Consider the following 23,105-nt stretch of genomic DNA (forward strand, 5'->3'; position numbering starts at 1 on the left):
GACGACAGTATTTCTCCCAACGAGACACCAGTTTGTTGATGAAAATCGGCTGGTGCCAAGTTGGGTTAGTACGGAGTATGATCAGTGAAAGTGAACTCAAGGTATCGGCTTGTAGCAAATGTCGCAACACACTTGTGAGGTCTGCCATTGTCATGCAGAAGATAAGAGTGTTCCATGTGTGAACAAACTTTTCGAATTCGAAATTAGATTATAGAACGCTGTTCTCACATAGGTACGTTACACACAGAGGCTGCAAATACGTAGACACGAAAAATAAAGGTGTAGAATGTTAATAACGTTTGTTTTATTAAAGATTTAGAATGTTAACAACGTTCGTTTTATTTAAAAATCTTTAAGAGTTTGCACGTAAAAAATTCGGAGGCATTACCTTTCAGCACGCCCTCGTACGTTGACAGTGCAACGATAACCTTACAGCACAGTTTGCAGCATGTGCATTTGGTTATCATTTTACTCTAGATTCATCATTACATACATACCTAATACATTGAGTGTATAGAATGAGAAAGTGGAAAGTGCACAGGAGGTGGCAACGATCTTCCGTGTATGAATGCCCAGAATTGGTTTTAGTGTTTGGTTCGTCTTTGTGTGATAGTGAATTCAAACAGCTACTATAATATATTATTTGGACGTACGTGACTTGTGGCCAGCGCATCTAATTCTCTGTTAAAACGAGAACAACGGGGTTGGTAATGAAACACGGATTTTGTGTCAATGTGGAATCAAACTGGAGCCTCATTGATGAACAACATTCAAATTCGGTGAAGAAGCAGTACTCGGAACGAGTATAATCTGTAAGGAAAATAAAGAGTATTGTGTTCTGGGACGAAAAGATATGGTATGTTGGATTTCAAAAGCTCTGGAACATCAGTAACGTCGAATATTTTCGAAGTGGAGACGTTTCAATCACAGCTAACATTATACTAGACTTAAATTCAATTTTGTATTGGCTCACCACAATGAATGTACACACTCTGGTATTTTCCCAAAACATTCCTTGGAGGCCTCACCTCGCATTCTGTATCGTTATTCGGGGGGAAAAAGTACTCAAAAACCAGTGCGTTCATCCTGATTTAGATTCCCACGCTTGCTGTAAATCATTAAATGGAATGCCTCTGTGGCTATTGCAAAGATTGGTTTAGCTTCCCTTCCTCAGTGATTCGAACATGTTGTCCAACAGAGTGACATCTCGTCCACAGGACATACACCTTCCATCTGTCGCTGCTAATTACTGTCATGACATTAAATGGTTTTCTGTGACATGTTTCAAAGATAGCACTTTTTTCAGAACTATGGTAGTTGATTGACTAATCTTCCAGATCTCCTAATTCTATAACCAGGTGTGAAAGAACTACTTTCGACACAACAAAACTGGTGGCACAACCGTACTGTCCCGTGGAAAAAAGTAACATTATGAGTTAGAACTTTATTATTATCATTTACTTCAATTGCTGGACCTTCAGACTATTTAAGGAATTCATTCATTTTTTTGTCCTTGCATGTGATCTCTGGTCTGCTCACTCAGTGGAAGCTTCAGGGCTGATATTCATACGTTTACCTTAGTAAACGTAAATCTTTCACCATTTCCATACGAGATTTCCATTTCTGGTGGTATTCAGAGTTTTAAGCTACAGATTTTGAAAGATTAGCGTGTATCTACATTATATTTATTTCTCTCGTCATTGCACCAATAGATAGCAAATTTACTAGGCGTGGATTCTACTTTTTGCCTAATAGTAGGGACCGTTTTTAAACACCGTGCTTGCTCATTAGGTACAACCACAGCCTTATAAAACTTGAGTATAGTTTTCTTCTTCATCCTTTCATAAAAATTCTCCTTACAATACGTCGTGTTCCGTTAGAATACTCAGTTTTCTGTTTAAGTTAACGTCCTCAAAGGGTGAACATGCGTTGGACTTTCAGAAAAGTAATTTACGTATGTAGTCCCACGCTGGCACCACTGCGCACCGTTCGTAGTGAAGAAACTGTAAATAACTTTTAAAAAAGACTTATTCAACTTTGATGCCATCTTAAAACCTCACTTCTGTGCATGTTAATAGATTTACTGCATGACTTTCTTGCTATCTACTTTTTAGTATCGACTGGAATAAATGAAGCTGAGCAAAACATGTTTTGAAAGCTCCGCAGTTATTCCTCTCTGCGTGGTGCTGATGTCCAGGCCCCTTCGGGAAGATGGAATCATCAGCACCTGAGCGGGACTCCAAGATGTGGCACCGTCTACCCCGCTATGGACCCTTTTGCATCCTTCTCCGATGTGGACACCTTCGCGTCCCACCAGGCAGTCCCACTCATGCGGACATCTTTGCGTCCCGCAGGCCAGTCCCCGATGCGGCACTACGTACGTCCATCGTATTCCTGCTGCCAAAACGGGTCCAGTAGCCAAAGAAAAAACTTGGAACCACTGCGGTGTAACCATGGGGATTTCCTCCAAGAGGGAATCCCGCCAAAAATAGCTACTCTTTTGCAGTCTCCAACGACAACTTGAACCTCTCCAGTACTACCAAAAAGTACTCATTTCACTATAAAAATACAGCTACCAGCCACTTTTTAATGGGTTTTATTTATGCCAATTTGCATTTCGGGTTTGCACCCATCTTCAGCTGTCAAATTACATGTGTCTTTAGTTTCTACAGTGGTAAAATATCGACAGCAGTTTGGATGCTGCAGCTGGCCTGTGCAAAAGCAACGATTCCAATCATTTACTTCAATTTCGCGAGTTTAAAGTTACGCACTATCAGTTGTTTATTTCACTTACATTCTCCTGTCCTAGTTTTTTCTTGGCCTTTCTTCTTTTTTGTAACAGCACAAACACTTTTTGTCACGTATTTTACACATGCGTACTGCGTTATCCGCCATGTTGCCGACTGACAGTTTTGTTTACATACAAGCAGTTTATCTATGGACAGAGTTATATTTTACGAAAGTTTTGAGGTTCTAGCTAAGCTACTGTTTACTAAACATTAAGTTGGATGATAGAAGTATTCTAAGTACGATGTATACTAAGTTTTTTTGTTACTTAGGCAGTATTGTCGATAATAAACTAACATAACGCATTTATACAAAGCAGTAATTCATACATTTACAAATAATAAAGATAGAATTAAGATTTTTATGTTGTATATTATTACATGCATTTGTTGGGTTTATATTCGATTATGTTATTTCTTGATTGTGCTTAATAAGTGGTTTAATAAGTAGTGTGTGGAATTTTTTCAGAAATATTCGGTTTGGTAACTCTGTTTGGTCGTTAAGTACGTCAGAAAGGGATGCATGTTTATGTGCATAAATTTCGATTTCTTCTAGGAGGTTCATTCTTTTTCCTTTGTTGGCTAGGTGGAGAACGTGTAGGTTATGGGATGTTTGTTACTTGATGTTCGTCTTCTGCTACATGTTGGGCAAATGTGGATTTATTTAAGTTTTTTAAACGAAGAGCATCCATGTGTTCTCGAAAACGTAATTTGAAGTTTCTACCTATTTCGCCTATGTATGTTTTTGGACATGAGTTGCAGTTAATTTTGTATATTCCTGATTGATTTTACGGTTTGGTATTATTTTTAATGTTATGGATAGCTTTGTCCTTAATCTTGTTATTTGTATAGTAGCTGATTCTGATATCTGTTCTTCGGAACAGGTTTGCTATTTTATATGACAGTTTTCCTACAAATGGCAAGCTTTCATATTTTTCTTTTGGCTCGCGAAATTGAAGTAAATGATTGGAATCGTTGCTTTTGCACAGGCCAGCTGCAGCATCCAAACTGCTGTCGATATTTTACCACTGTAGAAACTGAAGAGACATGTAATTTGCCAGCTGAAAATGGGCGCAAACCCGAAATGCATTTTGGCATAAATAAAACGCATTAAAAAAAGTGGCTGGTCGCTGTATTTTTATAGTAAAATATCATTATCCACGGCCACGAAGCTCAACAGTCCAAATAAAATGGACAATTGTTATAGTACTCATTTCAACGATGCGATCTAATGTCACATTATTTTATGGGAACCGCTCGTTCTCCCGCCAGTGTCTGCAGCCTCGCAACCGGGTTAGAAAAAAAAAATGGTTCAAATGGCTCTGAGCACTATGGGACTTAACATCTGAGGTCATCAGTCCCCTAGAACTTAGAACTACTTAAGCCTAACTAACTTAAGGACATCACGCACATCCATGCCTTAGGCAGGATTCAAACCTGCGACCGTAGCGGTCGCGCGGTTCCAGACTGTAGCGCCTAGAACCGCTGGGCCACTCCGGCCGGCAACCGGGTTAGACGAATTCAGAGAGGACCGCTACAAGGCTAGAGTTTGTTTCCGGTGGCCTGCGCTTTCTACAAGCGGCAGATTCTAATCTTCAAAAGAAGAGAGAAAAAATGGAAAACTCACCCCTGACTCCTGCACCCGGCGCCTTACCTCCCGAATCCGGCGCTTAGCTGCCAGCAGTCATCCTGCGAGGTCAATGCTTGTCGCCCCCTATAGGTTCCGGCCCAATCTCAATTTCCAGAATCTTACGCCACCCAAGCTGTGGTCTCGTACGTCGGTCTTCGACCTACTTGGCCAAAGCGTTTCCTGTCGCTCTGTCTGGAGTACTCTACACATTCTCACACACTCCAGACATTCATAGTTAAATACCATCCGTAGTCAATATGGAGAGACATACAAATTACACATGGCACCCTACTGTCAGTCAGTAAAATTTTCCATGCCGTATATTCTTGATATCAGTATCAGAATGATGAATATATGCTGTTATAAAAACCGGAAATCATAATGTTTGCTGCGTTTCATGATTTCCTTTCCGCTGCAGCTGTTAATCAGCTGCAAACAATTAGCATCCCCCGTTGTATTCGTTCCGCCATAGCAGATATGGTTCATCAGACAAACATACTTAAATGCAACGAAATATTCTTTAGTATCTAAATTGTTTTACATTGGTCATTGACCAACATTCTCTTTGTCACACCCAAGTTTGAATCCCAGAAACAACATTTAGTTTTGACATGAACAGTGGGGTATGTACCAAAGGCTGTACGTTCATTCATTCACAAATCTGTCAAGCTTAGTGGTTGCAATCTTGTGAAGCCTCTCTGTCACACAATATCAGAACTGCGAAGTAGTGGCTCTCCTGAACATCTTGAAGCAAATGTACCTTCCGTGAGCCACAAATAATTTTCTAATATGAACATAATGCTTGTTATCTGTATAATTAATATGAGCAGATGTGGTCCTATCGATTGAATTACAGAACATTAATATTTATTCAATTTCTGTATGAAGCATTTGGCCTCCTGGGTATTCGCTACTGTCATCATGTAAAATTTGTATTTCATTTAGTTAAGTTGATGAATGGAATGCATTTGAAATAAAGGTATGGGATTTCATTTAACCTTCTGATTAAGGTTCCATGAAACATGAAGATCCCCAGCATAGTCACACAGGGACCTGCTCCACAACATACACTGGGAACAGCACATACGACACAAAACTTATATGCTGAATGAAATACCATCTTATTAAACCCAGCCGCGAATCCAATACAGCTCACTGACATAAAGAAATCTGCCCTACTTGATGATAATCGCGAGTGCCACACTGCTGTGCATTCAGCATCAGTGCCTAAAAAAATCTTGTCAGTCCAACGTCGCTCGTCAAACATTTAGTTGTATAATAATGCTACCTTTTGTTCCAGAATAACTGCATGAGAGGAGCTTTATAATTTTCTGTACCACTTCACTAATACAAACCCATTGTTTCCTCTCTCTCTCTCTCTCTCTCTCTCTCTCTCTCTCTCTCTCTCTCTCCCTCCCTCTCTCTCTCTCTTTCCCCTCTTCTCAGCATACTTACAGGCAGCCACCTTCCACTGCACATTCTATCAGCCGTAAGAAAACTGCACCTTCTACCTAGCACAGCCTCGAACAGAACGGAACAAACAAGAATGCTTTCCCATCATTCAAAACTTGCAAGTCATGCCTACCGTCTGATTGTCGTCACACCTCATTGGCTGAGTCCATACTCGCATCAAAGATCATTGGCAGAGGAAACTACCATAGCAAATGCCACAGTGAATACATGCAGTTCAGCCAGTGGATTCAGAGGTAACAGAAAAAGTTGCTCACGAGGAACTGACGGGTAACAATCTCATTACATGGGAGTTGGAAAATATGACAGACACGTTCCTGTTTTAAATTAATAAATGTAGTTACCGTTAGTTTATTTCCCAGCAAGGAGCTCAATGAAACCAATACAATGTAAATGGCACCCAGTGTGGGGCTATCAAGCAAATCCACCATCATACAGTTCATGTGAAAAGTGCAATTCGAACAGAATTTTTACTGTACAAGTTCATCATTGTCGCTGACATCTATGAAGACTGTCTTTCTTTTATAAATAACATAAATAATTTTAATACTATCACCTAAAATCTTTAAAAATACTGCTTTTTAACTACATGTGTTGATGTAGCTACACCTACACATGGAAACACAATACCTGTATGGTTAGAATTTTATTGTCCTTAAATTGTGCAGATTATTGACAGTGAACCTGTACTGTAAAACTTAAAACATTGTGAAGGCAAATATAAATACCATAAAGTCCAAAATATATCACCTTTCTGACTTGTTCAATACTTTACACAAAAAAATATTCAGTTTTCCAAATAAAAACTATCCTCTGCTGTTACACCTCTTTTAGGTGTTTCAGCCTTAGGTTTTGATACCGATCTGTTTTAGCCATATCATTAATCACGAATCCACAAGTTTTTCTAGTGGTAAATGGAAAGATGATTTAAGACACTTTGAAAACTAAGACACCGTTGCTTTTAGAAAGCTGCAAAATGGACAAAGTTTATGAAACCTAACTGCACAGTTACATTAAGTACCTTACGGAATCCAACTAAAATAAGACGTTGACATAACAATGCATACCATACCTTGTTCCAAAACTCATCTATCCCAGCACATCATAACACATCGTCAGGAAGTGGCCACCCCTTGTCAGTTTCTTAAAGCCCACTGGTATCCTCTACTATATTTATTTATACATTTATTTCACCTGGCAAGATTAGATCACAATTTGTATTGTACGTGAGCAAAGTATGATAATAATATCTACAACAATGAATGTGTGGAATTTAAGAAATGTTGTTCTTATTAAATTCAAGCAATTTTCTGGTTACATTTTCATTGAATGTGTATCTTAATCTCCAACAGAAAGGTAATTCATGGTTGTGCCAGAACGAGTTACGTAGGCGTCTTCTGTTTTGCTCCTTTAAACACTGCCTCTTTTGAATTCAAAACTGTGATAACGTAATAAGAAAAGTCATAAATATCCAGGAGAAGTGTTACTGTGAACATTGCTTGACTCGAGTCTCGTATTAATTCTGAATCAAACGAACTTCTTCCTTTTGTAGTTGCTGCATCGCTATATCTCCCGATTACGATTCCTGGAAAGAGCGTTATCACTGTCTTCGGGATCAGTGTTCAGTAATTATTATGTAATTTCATGTAATTTCACTTTCGTAGATTGTTAGTAGGAGTGTAGGTCACAATCATCTTCTTCCTAATTCATGTCTCAGACAGCTATGTTACAAGATATTCTGCTACCTAATTGTTTGGCATTATTTCACGAGCATAATTCCGAAACAACAGTAATAAATTAACTTTTTAGCATGAATAATACTGAATTCGGGTACGTTTGCGTACCTAAGTCATTATCGTAAATATGTCACTTCGTTCGAATACCGGGTAGGAGCAGCATGATTCTGCGCATATACCCCAGTTCGGCTGTAGTACTTAGCACTGTTCATTGTTGGGCACAACAGTCGAAAATAGTTACAAAATTTACAAAAATGATACAAATGGGGGACAATTTATAAAATAAATGCTCAGGACGTATATAAGACGCCGAGACTATTCTAGAGCCAAAGACTGTTTTTAGTCCTTAGTTTCAAAATGTAGTTCATGAACTATGTAATAAGTTTGAATCTTTTTTTCAGTCTTTGACAAGTGTCACGGTGACCACAATCCGTATTAGAAGACAACCACCATATTTCTGCTCCAACGTTGTAGGACGTGTCCTCTCATTCTCTGATTCATGCAGACAAGAATTATAGAATATGTCCACAATGGTATGTTAGACTGCATGAAAAAATACATCCTTCTGTGCAGGATGCCACTGCGAAATTTAATCTTATATTTACACAATTTGTGCTGCTTGACCTGACCCCTAGTTCCTATGATGAATAATAATCAAATAAAATATATTTAGGAAAACTTGAGACATCTGAGGAGTCAAACAGAGTGGAGAACAGTTCCAATGCTGTAATATGCATCGACGTCCGCAGAAATTTCTCTAATCGGGGTCAAACTTAAAAAAATTACTGATTTTGATACAAGTGACTTGGTGCGTTTGAGAATGTACCGTGCCCCAATAACTAAATTTGGGAAGAAGTACACAAAAGTTTTATTACTTCAGCCTGCTGACAGTGTTTTAAAGCATACTGCTTTGACAACCAGACGGTAAGCAAGTTTCAATAGTATATTTATTTACTTATTTAACCTGATCTCTTACATCCGACCAGTGTTTGGGTACAGTACATCTTTTTATCAGTAACACGAATGCCATCTTTGTGATCCAACTATCTGAAATTACATCCTCACACGATTACATTCACACTATCCAACGAGTTATGAAATAAAGGTGCAAAACATTCATAAAAATTTTATTAAAAGTACTATAATCTAAGGTGGAAATAGAAAATTAAAAATTTGATGTAGAGAAAGAAAGCCAGAACGACTGAGTATATCCTGTTGAATATCAACAAAAGCAACCAAGGAAAATAGTAAATTAATGCTCATCGAAGTAAAGAAATAGATAATAATAAACTTATTCATCGTTGGTAGAGGTATGTACCGTTTATGAAGGCTGTTTGTTTCTTGCCATACGCGTTTCGCTTCTTTTATTTGGGAAGCATCATCAGTGGCGATTTCCAGCGCTGTTAACACATGTGTGTGGTCCTGGAGATGTATTTGTTAGTCTTCATACTCCAGCTGGCCGGTTTCTGGTGTTGTTTGCCGGGCGGGATTAGCCGAGCGGCCTGAGGCGCTGCAGTCGTGGACTGTGCGGCTGGTCCCGGCGGAGGTTCGAGTCCTCCCTCGGGCATGGGTGTGTGTGTTCGTCCTTAGGATACTTTAGGTTAAGTAGTGTGTAAGCTTAGGGACTGATGACGACCTTAGGAGTTAGGTCCCATAAGGTTTCACACACTTTTGAATTTTTGGTGTTGTTTCATCCACATTTGTCGCATCGCATGTTTCACTTTCACTTCCATTTATTCATCAAATGTGGATGAAACAATACCAGAAACCGGCCAGCTGGAGTACGAAGACTACTAACAAATACATGTCCAGGACCAGACACATGCGTTAACAGCACTAGAAATCGCCACTGATGATGCTTCCCAAATAAAAGAAGCGAAACGTGCATGGCAAGAAAGAAACTGCCTTGATTTAGTTGCATAGACGGTACATACCTCCAAGAATTTAGATCAACTAAAGGAAAAGACGGATAACAGACAAAAATCAACGATTATTCATCTTTACTGGCATCTACAACACTTTGCACACAAAATTTCATAGGTGATCACGTTAGAGGACTTAATCTATTACTTTCATGATTTCTATTGTTTAACGTTAAATGGCGTCATTAAAGCTGAACAAAATGTATTTTGTAAACTGTATTTTGGTGGTGGGGGGTAAATATAGTCTAGGGCCAGTAAACGTTTAGATGAGTACATGCAATCTGAAAAATCGTCCTGAGATTTACCGTGGAATTGAACTTCAACAGCTGAGCCAATGCGTTCTCTTCTGAAGTTTATCACATTACTCATCAGCCATGTCAATTCAATAGCAGAAATCGGCAGGCCGCGTATGGCGGCGGGATGCACCGAACAGAGTTCGAGAAATTCTCAGTTCATGGAGAGAAGAGAACGGTTCTTAATTTTCAGTTTATGAGTGTCAGTCAAATGAAACCCGCACACCCGCCACAACGGAACCATAGCAAGGTTCCATTCGAAAGTAATTACCAAACGTATGAAGATATTTATCCCACCGAGAGACGAGACGATCAGTTGCAGTGTGTCACCGCCAGACACCACACTTGCTAGGTGGTATCCTTTAAATCGGCCGCGGTCCGTTAGTATACGTCGGACCCGCGTGTCGCCACTATCAGTGATTGCAGACCGAGCGCCGCCACACGGCAGGTCTAGAGAGACTTCCTAGCACTCGCCCCAATTGTGCAGCCGACTTTGCTAGCGATGGTTCACTGACAAATTACGCTCTCATTTGCCGAGACGATAGTTAGCATAGCCTTCAGCTACGTCATTTGCTACGACCTAGCAAGGCGCCATTACCAGTTACTATTGATGCTGTAAAACATGTACCGTCAAGAGCGATGTTCACCAATTATGGATTAAAGTTAAGTATTCCAGCAGCTACGTACACTCTTTGACATAAAACTCGACCGGCGGCCGGCCGCTTCAGAGGCTAAGTCCGCGCCGATCGCGACATGGGACAATAAAACTGGCCAACTCGCTAATTCTCTAAGTCCGGTTATCTGCACAATCTGGCAACACTGCAGACTGCGGCACTTCCTGGAGGAAACCTTGTCCCATGATAGAGAAACACTAGGCTGATTACGCCTGTGGTCTAGCGGTAGCGTGCGTTGTTTCTGTTCGTAATGTCAGTGGATCGAGAGCAGCTGGCATAAAACATTTTTATAGCCTCTTCTGTCTGAATGCTGAAGACGTGAGTGTAATGGTAGCGCAGATTCAATCTATTTCGCTTTCTGACACACCGATATCAAAATTTTATCCAGTAACGATTTCCTGCAGACTGTCCTCCTCTGGACGCCGTATGCGGCAAAACTCCGGGATCCATTTGCTGGCTACCGGCAGCGGCCGTGGCGACAGCAGCGGCGCTGCACTCCCCCGTTCTTTATCGAAAGCGCCTGCTCCCGCTCATCGCTTTTGATTATTTAAAACGCTTTATTATTAAATGTTGCTCCACAGAAAATTTCTACGATTTCCATTCACGCTCAAAAGCAACGGAGACAGACGCCCTGATTAGTAGGCGGGTATTATATTACATTAATCGGCGAGAGCTGAGTATGGCCCGAAATTAATTTATAGACTGGGACGAAATTAAACCACCTCGCTACATTCGATGAATTTATAAACGCTTCATACCTCGTTTCTTTTCCTTTCAAACTCAATTATTTGTGCAACTTTTGGTCAATGTTCGGATGTTTTCGTGAAGCCGGGGTGAGCGTCTGTGGTGTAAAGTGTATTACAGTTCTTGTTTCATTCCTTATGGTAACTCTATGCGATAAACTGTGTGAATACCTTGCAATGCATGCTCTGTAGCAGTGCAGGAACACTGCACATTTGGAGTTCCATGTACGGGTTCATGAAGTATTTAATGTTGATCGGAAGTGATAGTAAAGGTCATCAGATTTAGACCAGAAAAATTTGTCGTTTTGGAGGTTTCAGAGAACGGAAAGGAATTGCTAACGCCGGTGTTAGAAAACGTCTACAGTTAAATGCTATTGCAAAAATTTAGAAGAGGGGAACTATATTAATCAACATGTGCACTTCATAAACAACCTTCTGACATGTTAGACCTATATGACGAACAAAACTCAAATTTATATCGTTGACAGTCGCTTTGAATCTTTTCAGGATCTATTTTACAGTGAAGCACCTTGGCATTTGCAAAGCAGACATCCATGATATTAACTTAATTTACTAAGTCGAATCGGACGAAGATTGATGTTTAAAGGCATTCTTCAGATTTCGTATAAAGAATTTTTACTAGTCGTTTGCAACTCCATTAATTAAAATGGAAAATAAAAGGTTGTAGTCAGCGGCTTCCACCGAGATTGGAACTGCTACGTCATACAGTACGACCACCGCAACGCACAAGGGAACCCCTTTTTTAATTTAGCTTTTTTTCTTTTACTTTTTTTGACGATTACCCCTTTTTTCTCTCTTATTTTAAAGCCCCTTAGGAAAATGGCAATAAAAAAAGAAACTAAGTGCCACCACCACTTTTCATCCTATAAAAAAAAAAAAAATCTGGTCCACTTCAGGCGTTGGCTCCTGACTAAACCTACCCCAAGAGCTGCCTATATACCAGGAGAAATATGGGAATTCAAGGTTAGGGCTATCATTACAAACAAAACAAAATCTTCCTTTTTCTGAATTTTATTTTTATTTTGATTTTTGTTTTGTTTATTTTTGTTGTGTAATTGATCAGACGCCTTCTGCGCCCCGCTGGTAATATGTTGAGTCACGTCTTCTCGAAATTGATGTGTTCCGTTCAGTAGTTCAGAAATGTTCATTGGTTCAAACTGGAAACCTTCTTCACTCTTGGCTTAACACATTCCAGCTGCGAGGCGGGTCGTGGAAAGCACTCCCAAGGAAATTCGAGAAAAATTGTCTGTATTTTGGGTGGCGGACAACGACATAATGACGGTCGTTGAGGTATGTCCAAAAATGGAGTACAGAGTCTACAGTTTGTCCAACTAGGTAGTGAATGGCATGTCCGCGAATCCAATTCACAGCATTGGTCTTTGTCCGAGGAAAATAGTCACGTCCCGGAACTAATAATGAAAGGGGAGTATTCCGATTCAGAATGTCCCGCGTTAGAAAAGCCACAATATGACGAATAACCTCTGAGCTAACGACACACTGGCAACCACAGACGGACTATAGTCACTGCGATGTTGCCTGAGCCTCAAAACGCAACCTTAAAACACACAAACAGGTGTTACTTATGTGAAGAACGCCGTTCTTGGAGTCCAGAAATTAATTATGCTTTCTAAGTGTCTCATCTTACAGTGGATTCTATCGTACGAGTCTTCGATGTGGAAAACGAATGTCAAGTGAATTTAGCGAGGTAACGCCGGCCTACACCCGGAAGTAAATGCACTATCAGAGTGCTGACAAATATTTGCTACGACGCTGCCATTTCTCGGTTCTCTTACGAGGCAGCTCTTCAGCGAAATGCTTGCCGTGATTCTCCGATACGGTCCTTCAGAGTGGAGACGCGCGCGCACGTTTGGTTTTTATGCGGCGTTCTCCCCTGATGGTTTCTGACGTCGCCTTGTGGGCTATGTCTACATTTGAGACATTCAATTATCATTAATCCAGAATGATACAAGTTTCAGCTTCCGGCGTGGAAGAAGGCTGTTGACGCCGACATTATATCATTTCAACGTAGGGAAAGCAAAACGGGTCATTCAATGTTTCTCATTCAACATAAAGCATGTGAGATAATTTTCCGTAACGTTCATAATCATCTAAAAATACAAACGAAGAAAAAATACATCTGAAGCTTATTCGAATTTAATATAATGTAAGATACCAAACGCTTTGCACCTCGATGTCGAATTTGTCCACGTGCAATCTTTTGCAGCATACAAAAAGAATGTCATGATTACCACGAGAATGAAGAAATATGTTGGTACGGATGGAAGCAAGGAGAGACGCAGTCAACAATTATTCGATTCCTCATGGCATTCATTCATTTCATTTGAGACGTAAGAAGAGTTAAAGCGGGATATTACTTTCGTTAACGCGAAAGATATGCCGCACATATTGATAACGAGGAAGTCTGCGTCTTCATACGTTTCCTCCTTGAAATCTGTATGCTCTCTTATATACTAAGTAGCCTGATCATTGTTTCAGTAATGTTACCCTCTTGTTTGAGCCCGTAACGATGAACAGATTCCAAATGCATGTCTCTGCATGAAAGTAGCTGTTCGAACCCTTCCTGGGTTGCTTTTTGTGTTTTATTGCTTGGAATTCCTGAAGCAGACCACTGTGCCTTCTCCCCATGTGGGTTAGATCTCAAAACTAAACCGCTTTTTATCCAATGGCATAATTTATTCAGACAGCATCAGCACAAGACTGTCAAACAAAGCCTTCCATTTACAGTTGCAACACTCTAACCAGCACTGACCGAAGTGTAATCCACGGTCATGGTCCGAAATTAGCAGCTGTCTGCAACTGTGGCAAAGTCCGTACTACACTTTCGATTCCGCATCACCATTTTATCTGGTAACACTGTGTAGTTGCAGAGTTGTGCCAGCATGTCTGTCCTCACACTGTCAACTTTATGTATCTCACTTCTCCTGCAGCGTTGATCACGAGGAGCAGAAGTAAATGAGTGTATTCTGCATGACGTAACATTCAGTATTCCCTTCTTTCATAGCCACTCTTCATGTGCATCGATACCAAATAGGAATGTGAAAACTCTTGCGAGTGAGAGAATGACAATAACAATCGTAACAAGAACAATCAAATAATGAATGATGTTTATTCCAACGCAGAACGAGAATGGATTTAAATATAAAAATCTATATCTATATCCATATCTATTGATCTTTGGGTTGGCACAATGCAAATACGAGGACGGTTCAGAAAGTAACCTCCGATTGGTCACAGTGCGGGTTGTGGGGGGAGTAGCGACGCCATCTGTGCGTTCACGCACTCAACAGGTCAGTCGGCATCAAGCCGTGGTCGAGTGAACGTCGTACCTGCGCTAGTTTAGTTTTTGTGGCAGTTTGAAATGTGTGCTGCAATAGAAAACCCCGCCAAATGTGAAGTGCGTGCTGTCATAAGGTTTTTTACAGCCAAAGGATATTCTGCAGCAGCTATTCATTGTGAGCTTTGTGCCGTGTACGGACCAAGAGTTATGAGTGAAGGAGTTGTCCGTGAATGGGTACGTTTATTTAAAAGTGGACGAGAAAACGTTCATGATGAAGAGAGGAGTGGTAGACCATCATTGGTGACTGACGAACTCGTTCAGACAGTTGATGCAAAAGTTCGTGAAAATCGACGTTTCTCAATGTCGGAGTTGTCTACTGGTTTTCCACAGATTTCTAAGACTCTCTTGTACGAGATAGTGACAGCAAGATTGGGTTACCGTAAGTTCTGTGCACGATGGGTGCCCAAAATTCTTACCGACCACCACAAAACTCAAAGAATGGCCTCTGCATTAGACTTTCTGTCACGTTATGAGGACGAAGGAGAACCATTGTTAAACAGAATCGTGACCAGTGACGAAACCTGGATTAAGTACGTGAACCCTGAGACAATAGAACAATCAAAGATGTGGGCACATTCAAATTCGCCTACCAAACCAAGAAAAGCCTCGCAAGATTTTTCTGCCAGAAAACTGATGGCAACGGTGTTTTGGGATGCCAAAGGGGTGTTGTTGGTTGAATTCATGGAACGTGGTACGACCATTAATCAAGACGTGTACTGTGAAACAATAAAAAAGTTACGACGGGCTATACAAAACAAACGCCGTGGTATGCTGACTTCCGGTATCGTTTTCTTGCACGATAACGCCCGTCCTCACTCTGCTCGCAGAACAACGGCCCTTCTTGAGTCCTTCAAGTGGGACGTTATCAACTATCCACCTTACAGCCCAGACCTGGCGCCAAGTGATTATCACCTCTTCATGCATTTGAAGAAATGGCTCGGGTCACAGCGGTTTGATGACGACGAAGAGCTCAAAGATGCGGTCGCAGGCTGGCTCCAGGCACAAGCGGGTGATTTTTACGCAGAAGGAATTTCAAAGCTTGTGAAGAGATACGATAAGTGCCTCAATCGCTATGGAGACTATGTAGAAAAATAGTGCAAAAATGTAGTTGTAAGATGTATATATTAAAATATTTTTATTTAACTTGGTGTATTTTTTTAAATCAACCGGAGGTTACTTTCTGAACGGCCCTCGTATATTCTTAGCATTTAGTTACTGAATTTAGTTCGGGATGTTTGCAGAGAAAAGGAAAAGTCGGTACTTCTCGCTAGTGTAATATAATGTGAACCAGCAACTACCCTTTCCTTAGAACACGACTCAAGCAGGTCCCCAAGTAGGTACCAAGGCACTGCTGCATTCTGTTCCCTGACATTGCTCTGATGACGGTTAATGCAGATAGTTCCGATTATGAAATACAAAACGTATTGCAGGTTAGTTCCTAGGATAGTAACATTAAATTCGCGTTGTAGACGGCACATGAACGTGACGACTATCCATATTACTCATCAATATAAAAAGACAATATTATGGGAGTTTAGCAGGATTACTCAACATGAATTCTGAAATTGGTTGACTGACCGCACAGGTGCTAAACGTCGTCAAGAGTGTACGATGTCCTAATCGCATTAGGAATATGAAGATCGTCTTCGACAGCTCGCAACTTTCACATTGCTATCTCCACCCTACTCCAGACAGCCCTCGGTGGAGTTGCACTAAGTTGCCGATGCAATGTAAGGCCTTCAAACCGACAACAGACCACATATTGAAAAATACGAGCGAGTTCTCTTGCAGCGTAAGCTTATTGTAACTAATCTAAAAATTATTGGACAGGAACATTGTCCTATTCAAAAAAAGCTGTCCAGCAGGTCCTCTAATCGCTCCTTGGTACAGTCGTTTGACTATTGAAAATGGTTCCAACAAGTCACCACTAGAAAACACTGCTCTGTACCGCAATAACTCAAGATGTAAAGTAATACCACGATACTACAAATATCAGGGAACACCTTATCACAGATAAGACTGTCCTTAAGGCTTGTAAGCTCACATTTATTACAATAAATGACATACCTGAAATGTTACCACTCTCATTAAGTCAGATTGGTAATGCACGCAGTAAGTTCGTGGTATTCATGATTTCCTCTTCAAAGTAACATACCTTACTTATTATTTAACACAAAATGACATTAAAATTTTAAGTTATTCACGAGCAGCTAGTTGAGAATATGTATGAACTTCAAATGACACGACGAACCGTCTTGTTCCGCATGTGGATTCAAACCCAGCTCATGCAGACTAAGCAAAGATTTCGTTACTAACGGAAACTAACAGTCATTCCTGATTAAGCATACAGAGAGTGATATACCTCGAATTTAGACAGTATCAGTTAGCAAATATCAACTTTAAATTGCATAACGCAAACATATTTAACAGGCGCGAATTCCTACCCATCATCTATTGTCCCTGTTAACGAACTACGGGAGATGTTAAATATTGCTTCTTCACAAGTAACTTACTTGAAATGCCGTGAGGTAAAGCTTTGTGTTGGACACGGATTCGAACCCAGAACCTAATCGGATTGCTATCGAAGCACAATCAAATGTGACGTATCGGATTTTCGCGGCAGTAGCTAGATGTTTTAACCGAAATGACTAGACGAAACATTAATTTTTTCCTTCCCAGGACTCCTACCCGGCACCTATCGCTGTTATATTCTAGAGAAAACGAACGTTAAATATGGGTTTGTTGCGCCAGCAGTGATATGTGAGCATATTTGAACTAGAAATAATATGACGAAGAGTTCAGCGCCCACTGGGAATAGAGCCCCACATATATCGTTGTTGACTACACACAAAGAGACGTCAGCTACCGAATTTTTCTCCACCGGCTGCTCAGAATAACATCTTGAACTTACAGTCATCTCGCAAATAGTTCTGTGTCTCACTGGGAGTTAAAAACGTCAGATATCGTTAGTGTTGACAACGAATGAAAATACATTAAAAATCAAAATTCTTATCCACCAGCAGATAGGTGTTCTCATGCTAGAACTTGATAATACATAATTAAATCTTTAGTGCCGGGCCAGGATTCGATCCCATTCACTGTAATATGTGGAGATGTTGAGGAATCTGCAGTTTTGAACAAACAACAAATTGTAGCCGAGCTGTATTGTCACGAAGGGATCAAATTCCGCGTTAAGGGCGGTCTGAGTTGCATTCCCAGTTCAGAACCAATCTTACCGACATACAGAAGCTCAGATAAAAGATGGAATAAGTGTCCTGTGACCATACATAGCGTTTGTTTCGTCACTTGAAATAAATAACTAGTATAAGAAAGGTTACTGGTGATAGAGTTTCTACATGTCGCCACTCCAGACTTTATTGTGGTTCAACCTACCGTCTACTTGGTAGAGAAGGAAAATCATCTTTAATGTGAATTTTCAGACCACACTGCCATTACACCTTCTTCACTTGGTGTAGCCAGGAGAGAATGGACTCTGTCTCTCCCTATCTAAAATCATTGACAGAAGTGGGAATCCAACCCAGACCATAGGTATGACAACCTACCATCCGTCCAACAGACCACGAAATCCTCGCCAGACGTCATATTAGCTGGTCTCGCGTTTTACCTCAAGACTACGGTCGTGTTCCAGCAGCGGTATGAATTAAATGATAGTAATAATAACAGTAATAATCGAATTATCCGGCAACTTCACACTTCACAGTGGATTTTCTCGAACTAAGAAATTTGCTGAATTTGTGAAAAATCAAAAAGGGCTTCACATCCAGCCTATGATGCCTACAAGAGTCTTTACATCCTGCTGACATGAGAATAGCATAATCTCTGCGTCAGAAGCTTGCTTCTACTTAACCATTTAATAGACTCGCATTTTTTCCACCGTGATTAATTTTGTAAGCTAAGCACATCATCCGTTACAGCACACTCCAGGCGCTGGGAAATGTGGCCACAATGGTCTGGTGGAACGAACTATCACATGTGCAATTCGTGGGTTCAGGCATTTGCTTTTAAGAGGCACAAACAGATTTATTTTACCTCTGGTAACCTCAAGAGAAAGACGTTATAATCCAGAATCAGCATTAAGCATCACGTTCCTTCTTTACCAACAGGGCAGAGCCAGTTTACGTTGTGAAATGGCATAGCGGAAGTCATGGTAAACAGAAATACAGTCGCCAGTAAGCTTACTTACATTAGCAAATTTTATTTTACTTGATGAACCGATAGCCATTTAAAGGGACAGGGCTCTTAGTTTACTTGTACTTGATTGAACTAGAGACGTTGAAAAATTTGGTGCTGGACTGTGATTCGCATTCGTATCTCCTCTTTCGAGGATCTGAATCTCTCGGAACAGTATAGTTCAATCATTTCGTTCCTTTTCCCAAGACTGCAGTCTTCTCTAGGTCTCCTCCAAAGGTAAATATGTGGGTCCGAATCCTGATCCAGCACAAAAATATTCATAATTTCATTTCCAGCTCTATCAAGTGCACACCCACCTGCTAGTGAAAATTAACGCGCATTTTTAATGTCTGTTCATGTGTTGCCAACAATCGCAATAGGTGTCGTTATTTCTGGTCAAACACGCACATATCTTACTGTTCGTGAGTAAGAAACTGATACTTAAGCTACGTTCGTGGATGCACGGTAGGTGTGCAGTTCGATTGTCTCTTAGGCACAAAAGTTTGTATCCTTATTTTAGATTCAGACACCTAGCGGCTCGTAAGAAAAACCGATACGTAACATTTGATTTTACTTAGTTAACAATCCGATTACGTGCTGGGTTCGTATCCTCATCACATAACTTCTCATCATGCACTTCATCTTTAAATGCAGGCACACTTTGTTACTTCAGAATGGAGGTATATCAGACATCTTTCGTGGTTAGATAACAGGGACGAAAGGGTCTTGATAGGAGTCACGGTTTATTACAAAACTTGTCGTCTTTTATTTTCAAGTTTAGATTTGGTTACTGGTATTGGCAAAAATTTCGGTAATTCATGACTCTTTATGGCTAGTCATCAATATGATGTATTTAGATTAGATTAGATTACATTACATTAGATTACTTCTTGTTCCATAGATCATGAATACGACATTTCGTAATGATGTGGAACGTGTCATTACAATGAAAGTTTTGTTTAAATACCATGATTCAATTTCTTTACAACAATTTTTTACACTCTCATTCTTTTTTATCTCACTCTCTCTCTCTCTCTCTCTCTCTCTCTCTCTCTCTCTCTCTTCTTTTCTATTTTTATTTGTTTGTTGTGCTCGACTATCGGCGAGGCACGAAAACGCCTGTGAATGAGTTTCTTAGTTTTGAGTACACTTACTAAAGAAATATAAAAACAACAATGAGAGTTACTGATTTATGATGCTTAGTTTGCAGTCAGTTCTGAGTATTATTAGTAACTACGCTCCAGTCCCTAAACCTAGTTACAGTAAGCGAGTCAGACGCATTACGTATTCCAGGCCGTAGCAGCCGCGACTTGGAGACACCAGCTATGGTCACTTCCCAGCCCGCTGTAGGATCACATCGGTTCGTCTTCTTCCTGCTGGTACTGTAACTGAGATTTGGCAACAAGGCAACGTATGTTTGGCAACTCTGTGATCGAAGAGTTACTTCCTGGTGTGCACGGAGTTAAGCCTCAAAGTTCACTTGATTTTACATGTCATTTCCATTGAATAATCTGAGTTATTATCGCTTGAAGGGTAACAAAAGATTGTAAATTTACGGTTTTCAGCCCAGGAAAGTCGTTGCACGTGGAAATCGCAACTAATCTCGACCTTTAAATAGCGGTTTACGAGTTCTAGGCACTATTGCTGTCGTAAGAGGACGCTCAGACCCATACCTCTTCGCCAGCTCTGTGGTAACGTGCTGAGCTGTGGAAAAGCGTCTGCTATGGTTTGCAGTTCCAGTCTCACTGACTGCAACGTTTTTATCCCTTCTGTGAAAGAGCTACAAGGAGTCGGATCAAACATCAATAAGTAAATCGCAAGAAAATACTTTCGGCTCATAGTGCAATGTTGAAAAACTTACAATGCTGCACAACAGGCAACGCCTCTTTCCGCTGCTGACAAGCGAATTTTGGGTTTCTAGGAATACGTAACTATATTTATGAAATGCCACATTTGCATACCTCTTGAGTACGACACAGCATACCAATGAAACACAGACCCAATCAAAATCTAAGTGAGTAGTATTTTACTAATTCGTGTCGATAGAGGCACATTTGTGTACAGATACTCGGTTTTATTAAAACATACTTTCGTCGTAAGGTTATCGTGGTTAGTTTTATTTCTTTTCTTATAATACAGTGCACAATTTTCGTAAGGTTTCCTTTAGTGTTGTTAAAACAATAGTAAACATGAGAGAGAAATTAATCATCAATGATATATGCGAATTCTATGATGTTATCTATGACAGTATGACAATTCACGTGCAGTTTATTGATTACATGCATGTAGAAAACTTGTTCTGAGTTAAAGCTGTCAAACAAAGTTTGAAGAAGAATAAAATCTCACTACCACACGACAGATAATGTAGAAAATACTTTTCTGTCATATTATGGCATGATGCGCTCTCCCTACACATCTTCGAGATGCATCTGCTGCCTGCTGTCTATTAAACCTGAACAGAACAAAATGTCACAGTAGTTAGCCCTTTTTCCACATGCCACTACTTTGGGTTGAGAAGTGAAGGGAAGTATGTTCAAAGTTCCATTAGATTGACAACTTCAGCAGACAGCAGAATTGCGTTTTAAAAATGTAGCACTGAATGTATTCGAACTCGCGACATCTTATCTACGCTACTAGCTGACACGTAGCTACAACAGCTCCAGAGCTCGACAACTGTTCCTCCAGAACTTTTTGATTCCACAGCACTGTGAGATTATGCATATGGCCAGGTCTTGACTTCTGAGAGACAAAGAGTTACAGCTTTTCTTTTTTTTTTACTGAACGACGTTTTCTACAAACAGATAGCGCAATAGAATAGCTCAAGTGGAAAGGAACACTTCCTGTTTAAACTTCTGCATCCTACACTGTTGGCAGTTCTGTGTAGGTGGCAGTTACGTGATTTTATTTCGGTGATTACAAAATATAGAGTGGAATGTATGCACTGGGTAGCCGAGGCAGCTGGTTCATGGTGATTCGGTCAAGCAAGTAAATGAATTTACTGAACATGGTGCAAATTACTACAGGACGCCTGTGTGTCAGAATTCTCATTCAGTGTGGCTCAACGGCGTTACGATAGAAAATAGAGAGAAGAGGATTTCGTGGTCTGTTGGACGGATGGTAGGTTGTCATACCTATGGTCTGGGTTGGATTCCCACTTCTGTCAATGATTTTAGATAGGGAGAGACAGAGTCCATTCTCTCCTGGCTACACCAAGTGAAGAAGGTGTAATGGCAGTGTGGTCTGAAAATTCACATTAAAGATGATTTTCCTTCTCTACCAAGTAGACGGTAGGTTGAACCACAATAAAGTCTGGAGTGGCGACATGTAGAAACTCTATCACCAGTAACCTTTCTTATACTAGTTATTTATTTCAAGTGACGAAACAAACGCTATGTATGGTCACAGGACACTTATTCCATCTTTTATCTGAGCTTCTGTATGTCGGTAAGATTGGTTCTGAACTGGGAATGCAACTCAGACCGCCCTTAACGCGGAATTTGATCCCTTCGTGACAATACAGCTCGGCTACAATTTGTTGTTTGTTCAAAACTGCAGATTCCTCAACATCTCCACATATTACAGTGAATGGGATCGAATCCTGGCCCGGCACTAAAGATTTAATTATGTATTATCAAGTTCTAGCATGAGAACACCTATCTGCTGGTGGATAAGAATTTTGATTTTTAATGTATTTTCATTCGTTGTCAACACTAACGATATCTGACGTTTTTAACTCCCAGTGAGACACAGAACTATTTGCGAGATGACTGTAAGTTCAAGATGTTATTCTGAGCAGCCGGTGGAGAAAAATTCGGTAGCTGACGTCTCTTTGTGTGTAGTCAACAACGATATATGTGGGGCTCTATTCCCAGTGGGCGCTGAACTCTTCGTCATATTATTTCTAGTTCAAATATGCTCACATATCACTGCTGGCGCAACAAACCCATATTTAACGTTCGTTTTCTCTAGAATATAACAGCGATAGGTGCCGGGTAGGAGTCCTGGGAAGGAAAAAATTAATGTTTCGTCTAGTCATTTCGGTTAAAACATCTAGCTACTGCCGCGAAAATCCGATACGTCACATTTGATTGTGCTTCGATAGCAATCCGATTAGGTTCTGGGTTCGAATCCGTGTCCAACACAAAGCTTTACCTCACGGCATTTCAAGTAAGTTACTTGTGAAGAAGCAATATTTAACATCTCCCGTAGTTCGTTAACAGGGACAATAGATGATGGGTAGGAATTCGCGCCTGTTAAATATGTTTGCGTTATGCAATTTAA

The sequence above is a fragment of the Schistocerca serialis genome, chromosome 6 (genome assembly GCF_023864345.2).
Source record: "Schistocerca serialis cubense isolate TAMUIC-IGC-003099 chromosome 6, iqSchSeri2.2, whole genome shotgun sequence".
NCBI classification, from domain to species: Eukaryota; Metazoa; Arthropoda; class Insecta; order Orthoptera; family Acrididae; genus Schistocerca; species Schistocerca serialis.